This window comes from Lithobates pipiens, unplaced genomic scaffold (genome assembly GCF_037356315.1).
Source record: "Lithobates pipiens isolate NorthernLeopardFrog02 unplaced genomic scaffold, aLitPip1_a1.2 Scaffold_30, whole genome shotgun sequence".
Classification (NCBI taxonomy): Eukaryota; Metazoa; Chordata; class Amphibia; order Anura; family Ranidae; genus Lithobates; species Lithobates pipiens.
This window is the reverse complement of record NW_027507791.1, coordinates 43,459,563-43,469,579: the sequence shown is the minus strand read 5'-3', so window position 1 is coordinate 43,469,579 and position 10,017 is coordinate 43,459,563.

Sequence of the window (10,017 nt, the reverse complement as noted above, 5' to 3'; positions counted from 1 at the left end):
TCCATACATACAGAATAAGAACAGATACTGAGAATTACACCCGGCATAGAGGACAAGAGAAGTAGTACTGTGCAGAGTCCATATATATATACAGAATAAGAACAGATACCGAGAATTACACCCGGCATACAGGACAAGAGAAGTAGTACTGTGCAGAGTCCATATATATATATACAGAATAAGAACAGATACTGAGAATTACACCCGGCATACAGGACGAGAGAAGTGGTACTGTGCAGAGCCCATACATACAGAATAAGAACAGATACCGAGAATTACACCCGGCATACAGGACAAGAGAAGTAGTACTGTGCAGAGTCCATATATATACAGAATAAGAACAGATACTGAGAATTACACCGACATACAGGACAAGAGAAGTAGCACTGTGCAGAGTCCATACATACAGAATAAAAACAGATACCGAGAATTACACCCGACATACAGGACAAGAGAAGTAGTACTGTGCAGAGTCCATACATACAGAATAAGAACAGATACCGAGAATTACACCCGACATACAGGACAAGAGAAGTAGTACTGTGCAGAGTCCATACATACAGAATAAAAACAGATACCGAGAATTACACCCGACATACAGGACAAGAGAAGTAGTACTGTGCAGAGTCCATACATACAGAATAAGAACAGATACCGAGAATTACACCCGACATACAGGACAAGAGAAGTAGTACTGTGCAGAGTCCGTACATACAGAATAAGTACAGATACTGAGAATTTTCTGTTGAACTCCTGCATCGGGGATGGATCTGATCTTCATGCACATAGCGTGTTACACATGATGAGTTATAGTCATTGAACACAAGCCCCACATTATTATTCCTCTTCATTATTTATAAAGTCTCAGCATTAGCAGCGCTGCAGTTTGGGAGTAATAATTAGAGCGCCATTTACATACAGACCAATCTGGCTATAGAGGACGAGAAATAACTCTTCTCCCCATTTATCTCTTCTACGCACAACTCCTTCCGCTCGGAGGAACCACGCTGAGGCAATAGTGCACCACAGGCAGCACCGGAGCTGACAATCGATGGAATTCACACAAGCTGCCTTTTTGTGTATGTGTGTGTGTGTGTGCATGCGTGTGCGTTTTTTGTGTGTGTGTGCGAGTTTGCATGCATGTGCGTTTTTTGTGTGTGTGTGCGATTTTGCATGCGTTCCCGACACGCATAGATGTGAACCAAGCCTCACTTGACAACTCTGCTTGTTCTGAATTGAAATCATTGCATTTGAGGACACTGAATATGCTACACACGCCCAACCTACATGAGGCTACCGTAGTGTGCCCAGTCCTACTGCCCCCCGCTGCCCTTACCACCCTTTGCACTTGCCAGCAAATAATAGCTGTCAAAATTACAGCCAGGTCTTGCTAAGTAAATACTGCAGCTGGAGCAGCTGCTGCTGTAAAACAGGCCTTTGACTCAGTGTTTATTATCATTCATGTGAGCGAGAGAGATATAATATAACATTGTTTATAAACCTTGTTTAGGCAGGCTATAGAGAAATACAAAGTAGCATTGTTTATAAACATCTTTCAGATGTGAGACAGAGAGATACACAGTAACATCGTTTCTAAATGTTGTTCAGATGTGAGATAGAGAGATACAAAGTAACATTGTTTATAAACTTTGTACAGATGTGAGATGGAGAGATACAAAGAAACATTGTTTATAAACTGTGTTCAGATGTGAGATGGAGAGATACAAAGTAGCATTGTTTATAAACATCTTTCAGACAGGAAATGGAGAGATTTAACCACTTCCCACCCGGCCAATGCACATATACGGCCGGGTGGGAGCCGTCTACTCCTGATAGGACGTTCAGGAACGTCCATCAGGAGGAGCGGGATCGCGCGCGCGCGTGCCCGCGCAGCGGCGCGATCCCGATGCGCCCGTGTCACCGGGACACGGCGCATCTCAGATCGGCAGGAGGGCTCTGTGATTGGCCCTCCTGATCACATGACGGCCGTGTCCAATCACGGCTGTCATGTGATGTAAACAAACAGCCGGTTGCTAGGCAATCGGCTCCTCCTCTCCTCACACAGAAGTCATCGCTGAGGAGAGGAGAGCAGATCGCTGCAGCCGGCTGATGATCAGTGAGTATGAGCTGTTTTTTACAGCTTTTTACTCACTGATCTTCAGTCTAGTGTCACCACACAGTACAAACACAGTCCCCACACATGTCCCCATAACACACATGTCCCCAAAAAATAAAAACACATGTCCCTAATAATAAAAACATGTCCCCCACATATGTCCCACTAAAATCACTTGTCCCAATGATTATGTGCACACATATGTACGTGATCACCTGCACACATATGTACATGATCATTTGCGTACATATGTCCGTGATCACACAAACCAATTATTATACACTTAACGTAATTTTTTTTACCAAAAACATGTAGCAGAATACATTTTGGCTTAAATTTATGACAAAATTTGATTTTATTGGATTTCTTTTAAAATAGAAAAAAGAAAATATTGTTTTTTTTTCCAAATTTCCGCTTTTTTGCGCTTATATCGCAAAAAATAAAAAACGGAGTCGTGAATAAATACCACCAAAATAAAGCTCTATTTGTGCGAACAAAATGATAAAAATTTCATTTGGGTACAGTGTAGCATGACCGCGCAATTGTCACTGAAAGCGTGAGAGCGATGAAAGCTGAAAATTGGGCTGGGAAGGAAGGGGGCGAAAGTGCCCGGTATTGTAGTGGTTAAAGTATCATTCTTTATAGACTTTGGTCAGACAGGAGATAAAAATAAAAAGTAATGCTGTTTATAAACACTGTTCAGACTAGATTCAATATATTCAATAAAAACAGCACAAATGACGGGACTTTCCATGAAGCACACGGGAGCAATAGAATAAATTAAATAAAATAAGTTTAAATTTATTCAGATTGTCATAAAGTATTCATATCCAATTGTTCTATATATTCTGCTATATATTAATATTTTTACAATTATACCATTCTAAATATATATAATATATAAATATAAAATAATATAAAATAATATAATATAATATAATATAATATATATATATATATATATATATATATATATATATATATATATATATATATATATATATATATATATATATAGAAAATATATATAAATAAATATATATAGAACTAAATATTGCACATTAGTTGACATTCCAACAAGGAGTTAATACATATATTATGGGATACATGAGATAATTAAGACATGATTATATAAGTTGAGATTAATGACAGTATAAACAAAAACATCACAAAAAAAAAAGAAAAAGAAAAAATAAATAATGAAAAAGAAACAAATAAAAAAGGAACAGCCATCAGAAGGATTCATAAATGTGTACACTCGGTTGTTGTTAGCTCTACGCGTTTCAAGGCCTTATAGCCTATCATGAGGAGCGAAACCGTGGTAGTGATCTATGAATAAAAAAAAAAAAAGAGATATAATATTTGGATATTATAAAAAAAAAAAAAGGTCAAAAATTTTTTTTCATTATTTATTTTTTCTTTTTCTTTTTTTTTAGTGATGTTTTTATTTATACTGTCATTAATCTCAACTTATATAATCATGTCTTAATTATCTCATGTATCCCATAATATATGTATTAACTCCTTGTTGGAATGTCAACTAATGTGCAATATTTAGTTCTTTATATATTATATATATATATATATATATATATATATATATATATATATATATATTATATTATATTATTTTATATTTATATATTATATATATTTATAATATTTATAATTGTATAATTGTAAAAATATTAATATATAGCAGAATGTATAGAAAAATTGGATATGAATACTTTATGACAATCTGAATAAATTGAAACTTATTTTATTTAATTTATTCTATTGCTCCCGTGTGCTTCATGGAAAGTCCCATCATTTGTGATGTTTTTATTGAATATATTGAACCGGGATGGAGGAGGGGACTCGAACGGCCCCATTATTCCTCATTTAAAGTCCCAATAAACCCTTTTTAATTTTATTTTCTTTACTGTTCAGACTAGAGATAGAAAGAGACAAAGTAACATTGTTTATAAACATTAATCAGACAGGAAATAGAGCGATACAAATAAACATTGTTTATAAACATTGATCAGACAAGAGATAGAGAGATACAGTACAAAGTAACATTACATAGTTACATAGTTAGATTGTTTGTAAACATTAATCAGATTGGAGATAGAGAGATATGAAATAACATTGTTTATAAACATTGATCAGACTGGAGATAAAGAGATACAAAGTAACATTGTTTATAAACATTGATCGGACAGGGGATAGAAAAATACAAAGTAACATTTATAAAAACTGATCAGACAGAAGATAGAGAGACACAAAATAACTTTGTTTATAAACATTGATCAGACAGGAGATAGAGAGATACAAAGTAACATTGTTTATAGACATTGATCAGACAGGAGATAGAAAAATACAAAGTAACATTTATAAACATTGATCAGATAGAAGATAGAGAGACACAAAGTAACATTGTTTATAAACATTGATCAGACAGGAGATAGAGAGATACAGTACAAAGTAACATTGTTTGTAAACATTACTCAGACTGGAGATAGAGAGATATGAAATAACATTGTTTATAAACATTGATCAGACAGGAGATAAAGAGATCCAAAGTAACATTGTTTATTAACATTGATTAGACAGGAGACCGAGAGACACAAAGTAATATTGTTTGTAAACATTGATAAGACAGGAGATAGGGAGATTCAAAGTAACATTGTTTATAAAAATTGATCAGAGAGGAGATAAAGAAATACAAAGTAACATTGTTTATAAACATTAATCAGACAGGAAATAAAGTGATACAGATAAACATTGTTTATAAACATTGATCAGACAGGAGATAGAGAGACACAAAGTAACATTGTTTAAAAACATTGATCAGACAGGAAATAGAGTGATACAGATAAACATTGTTTATAAACATTGATCAGACAGGAGATAGGGAGACACAAAGTAACATTGCTTGTAAACATTGTTCAGACTAATAGATAATGAGGCACTTTTCTAGATACAGTATGGTGAGCTTTGTCATCCTAGGACAGAAGGTGTTCTACTGGCAGGACCACCAGGTCACGGCAAGGACAACCTAGTTCAGGCACCTCATCCAAGGACTGGTAAGCGGCACTTTTGTTGTTGGGTTTTGCCACAACGAAGAATGGCGTCGCTGATTGAAGATGGCGGAGCCCTGGCCTAGTCGTTTCCCGTACTTGAATTGCAGAATTGTTTTTGTCAACATCAAGAGAGCCGTTATCTTAGGAACAAGCCCGGCTATCCTCCTTCTCGATGGGAACAAAGTCGTTTCTTTCTCTTTCGCTCGCCGCGGAAGAGAATCCGTAGCGTGTGAATGTCTTTTGATTAGAAAACAGGATTAAAAAACAGCTCTTGGATTATGTAACAGAACATTAGTTTGATAAATCACATGCTCGGCCATCAACATACGCTCAACATACAAAGTCAGTGGGAGGGGTACCGCGATGGGGAGCGACGCAACCCCCCCGAGCCAAGCTCCATTTCCAATTGTGACAAGCCACCCGGCAAGATTTAGCAGTTAGTGTCGCCTGGCTGTGCCGTTAATAATGATCTCTGCTCAGCTACTACTTGGCGTAATCTTCTTCTTTTTTTTTTCCTTCTCTTCTTGTGGCAGTCGGCAGATGAAATGTAATTCCAGAAATATGCAGCTAATTAAACCCAAGCCGAGTGGTGAATGTGAACGGCGATATGTCTTCATCGCAGGCTGGTCCTCCTAAACACCCTTCACAAGTCATTAGAGGGTCCAAGTGAGGGGTGGGGGATGGGGCGGGGAGGGTGACGATGGGGCTAACCAGTAATTCTCTTCCAAAGTTTGGAGAAGTGTTACAAAGACGATGAAATAACATTAGTCATATTAATTGGTGGTTGGAAACGCAGAACTATATTTTCTAACATGGTTTAAATTTTGCTGGCTGTGGTAGTGAACTCGTAGAAACAGCTGTGTCTGTGGAATGTAGCTTTCTACTCAGTGTAGTAGAGTTGTCGATACAGCTGTGTCTGGGAAATGTAGCTCTGCCCTTCGTGTAATGGGACTATAGATATGTCTGTGGAATGTAGCTCTGCCCTTCGTGTAGTGGAGCTATAGATACAGCTGTGTCTGGGAAATGTAGCTCTGCCCTTCATGTAATGGGACTATAGATATGTCTGTGGAATGTAGCTCTGCCCTTCGTGTAGTGGAGCTATAGATACAGCTGTGTCTGGGAAATGTAGCTCTGCCCTTCATGTAATGGGACTATAGATATGTCTGTGGAATGTAACTCTGCCCTTCGTGTAGTGGAGCTACAGATACAGCTGTGTCTGGGAAATGTAGCTCTGCCCTTCATGTAATGGAGCTATAGATACAGCTGTGTCTGGGAAATGTAGCTCTGCCCTTCATGTAATGGGACTATAGATATGTCCGTGGAATGTAGCTCTGCCCTTCGTGTAGTGGAGCTATAGATACAGCTGTGTCTGGGAAATGTAGCTCCGCCCTTCATGTAATTGGACTATAGATTTGTCTGGGAAATGTAGCTCTGCCCTTCATGTAATGGAACTAGATATGTCTATGGAATGTAGCTCTGCCCTTCATGTAGTGGAACTACAGATACAGCTGTGTCTATGGAATGTAGCTCTGCCCTTCGTGTAGTGGAGCTATAGATACAGCTGTGTCTGGAAATGTAGCTCTGCCCTTCATGTAATGGAACTAGATATGTCTATGGAATGTACCTCTGCCCTTCCTGTAGTGGAACTACAGATACAGCTGCGTCTATGGAATGTAGCTCTGCCCTTCGTGTAGTGGAACTATCGATACAGCTGTGCCTGGGAAATGTAGCTCTGCCCTTAATGTAATGGAACTATAGATATGTCTATGGAATGTAGCTCTGCCCTTCGTGTAGTGAAACTACAGGTACAGCTGTGTCTGTGGAATGTAACTCTACCCTTTTCATGTATTGGAACTATATCTACAGCCTTGTCTAGGAAATATAGCTCTGTCCTTCTTTTAATGGAACTATACTGTAGACACACCAGCATCTGGGAAATGTAGCTCTACACTTCATGGAGTGGAACTACACATGCAGCTGTGTCTGTGGAATGTAGCTCTACCCTTCATGTAGTGGAACTACAGGTACAGCTGTGTCTGTGGAATGTAGCTCTACCCTTCATGTAGTGGAACTACAGGTACAGCTGTGTCTGTGGAATGTAGCTCTACCCTTCATGTAGTGGAACTACAGGTACAGCTGTGCCTGTGGAATGTAACTCTACCCTTCATGTATTGGAACTATAGATACAGCCTTGTCTAGGAAATATAGCTCTGTCCTTCTTTTAATGGAACTATACTGTAGATACACCTGCATCTGGGAAATGTAGCTCTGTCTCTGATGTTGTAGAATTGTACATAGCTGTGTTTATGGAGCGTAGCTCTGCCCTGATGTTGTAGAATTGTACACAGCTGTGCCTATGGAGCGTAACTTTGCCCCTGATGTTATAGAATTGTACACAGCTGTGTCTATGGAGCATAGCTCTGCCCCTGATGTTGTAGAATTGTACACAGCTGTGTCTATGGAGCGTAGCTCTGCCCCTGATGTTATAGAATTGTACACAGCTGTGTCTATGGAGCGTAACTTTGCCCCTGATGTTGTAGAATTGTACACAGCTGTGTCTATGGAGAGTAGCTCTGCCCCTGATGTTGTAGAATTGTACACAGCTGTGTCTATGGAGCGTAGCTCTGCCCCTGATGTTATAGAATTGTACACAGCTGTGTCTATGGAGCGTAACTTTGCCCCTGATGTTGTAGAATTGTACACAGCTGTGTCTATGGAGCATAGCTCTGCCCCTGATGTTATAGAATTGTACACAGCTGTGTCTATGGAGCATAGCTCTGCCCCTGATGTTGTAGAATTGTACACAGCTGTGTCTATGGAGCTTAGCTCTGCCCCTGATGTTGTAGAATTGTACACAGCTATGTATGAGGAACGTAGCTCTGCCCCTGATGTGAGGAAGTTGAAGACATAGCTGTGTCTCTATTATGCAGTTCTGTCCTTGATATGATGGAAATTGTACACAGCTGTGTCCGTGGAATGTAGCCCTGCCCTTGGAGTGGTTTTCTGCAGACTTGCAGTGATTTCCACTAGAGATAATGGATGCACAATTTTAATGATTCTGCTGTTGGTAGAGTGTCGTGAACAATAGAATTACCCACCTTACAGGGTCTTAGGTGCACTTACACAGCATTCCATAAGTGCAGCTGCATTTGCAATTTCCCCAGGAGAACATGCTGAACATTTACCATTGGGCACCATCAGGAAGTTTTATTCACCTACTGCCAGGAAGTTTCACCAGCAGCCAATCACACAGATTCATGAGAATTGTCCTGCAGCAAGTGGAAACACTTAATAAAATAGAAAGAGATCTATAGCTCTGCTTCCGTCGGAGCTGTGTAACATCTGCGCTGGTATTTTATACGTTCCTCTGCAGTTTATCAATAACCCCGAGCTTTATAGATTCCTAGGCAATTCATACCAAAGCTCCTCCGAGTCATCTGAAAAATTACACATCACACTGGACTCATGGGACATATTACAGGAACATTACAGGGTCTGCAGGAGAGGAGAGTTAGATAGAGGAAGGAGCAGAATCATCCAGTAATGCAGAGTATTTCAGGAGAGGAGAGTTAGAGGAAGGAGTAGAGTCCTCCAGAAATGCAGAGTATTTCAGGAGAGGTGAGATAGAGGGAGGAGCAAAGTCATCCAGCAGAGCAAATTTTTTTCAGGAGAGGAGAGTTAAATAGAGGAAGGAGCAGAGTCCACCAGCAGTGCAGTGTATTTCAGGAGAGGAGAGTTATAGAAGAAGGAGTAGAGTCCTCCAGCAGAGCAATTTTTTTTCAGGAGAGGAGAGTTAGATAAAGGAAGGAGCAGAGTCCTTCAGCAGAGCAGAGTATTTCAGGAGAGGAGCGTTATAGAGGAATGAGCAGAGTCCTCCAGCAGTGCAGAGTATTCCAGGAGAGGAGAGTTATAGAGGAAGGAGCAGAGTCCTCCAGCAGAGTAGAGTATTTAAGGAGAGGAGAGTTATAGAGGAAGGAACAGAGTCCTTCAGCAGAGCAGAGTATTTCAGGAGAGGAGAGTTGGATAGAGGAAGGAGCAGAGTCCATCAGCAGTGCAGAGTATTTTAGGAGATGAGAGTTATAGAGGAAGGAGCAGAGTCTTCCAGCAGTACAGAAAATTTCAGGAGAGGAGAGTCGTAGAGGAAAGAGCAGAGTCCCCCAGCAGTGCAGAGTATTTCGAGAGAGGAGAGTTATAGAGGAAGGAGCAGAGTTCTCCAGCAGAGCAGAGTATTTCAGGAGAGGAGAGTTATAGAGGAAGGAGCAGAGTCCTCCAGCAGAGCAGAGTATTTCAGGAGAGGAGAGTTATAGAGGAAGGAGCAGAGTCCCCCAGCAGTACAGAGTATTTCGGGAGAGGAGAGTTATAGAGGAAGTAGCAGAGTCCTCCATCAGTACAGAGTATTTCAGGAGAGGAGACTTGGATTGAGGAAGAAGCAGAGTCCTCCAGCAGAGCAGAGTATTTCGGGAGAGAAGAGTTATAGAGGAAGGAGCAGTGTCTTCCAGCAGAGCAGAGTATTTCAGGAGAGGAGAGTATAGAGGAAGGAGCAGAGTCCACCAGCAGAGCAGAGTATTTAAGGAGAGGAGAGTTATAGAGGAAGGAACAGAGTCCTTCAGCAGACCAGAGTATTTCAGGAGAGGAGAGTTATAAAGGAAGGAGCAGAGTCCTCCAGCAGAGCAGAGTTTTTCAGGAGAGGAGAGTTATAGAGGAAGGAGCAGAGTCCTAAAGCAGAGCAGAATATTCCAGGAGAGGAGAGTTATAGAGGAAGGAGCAGAGTCCTCCAGCAGTGCAGACTATGGGAGAGGAGAGCTCTGCAAGTTTGGTGACCCATTTATTGGA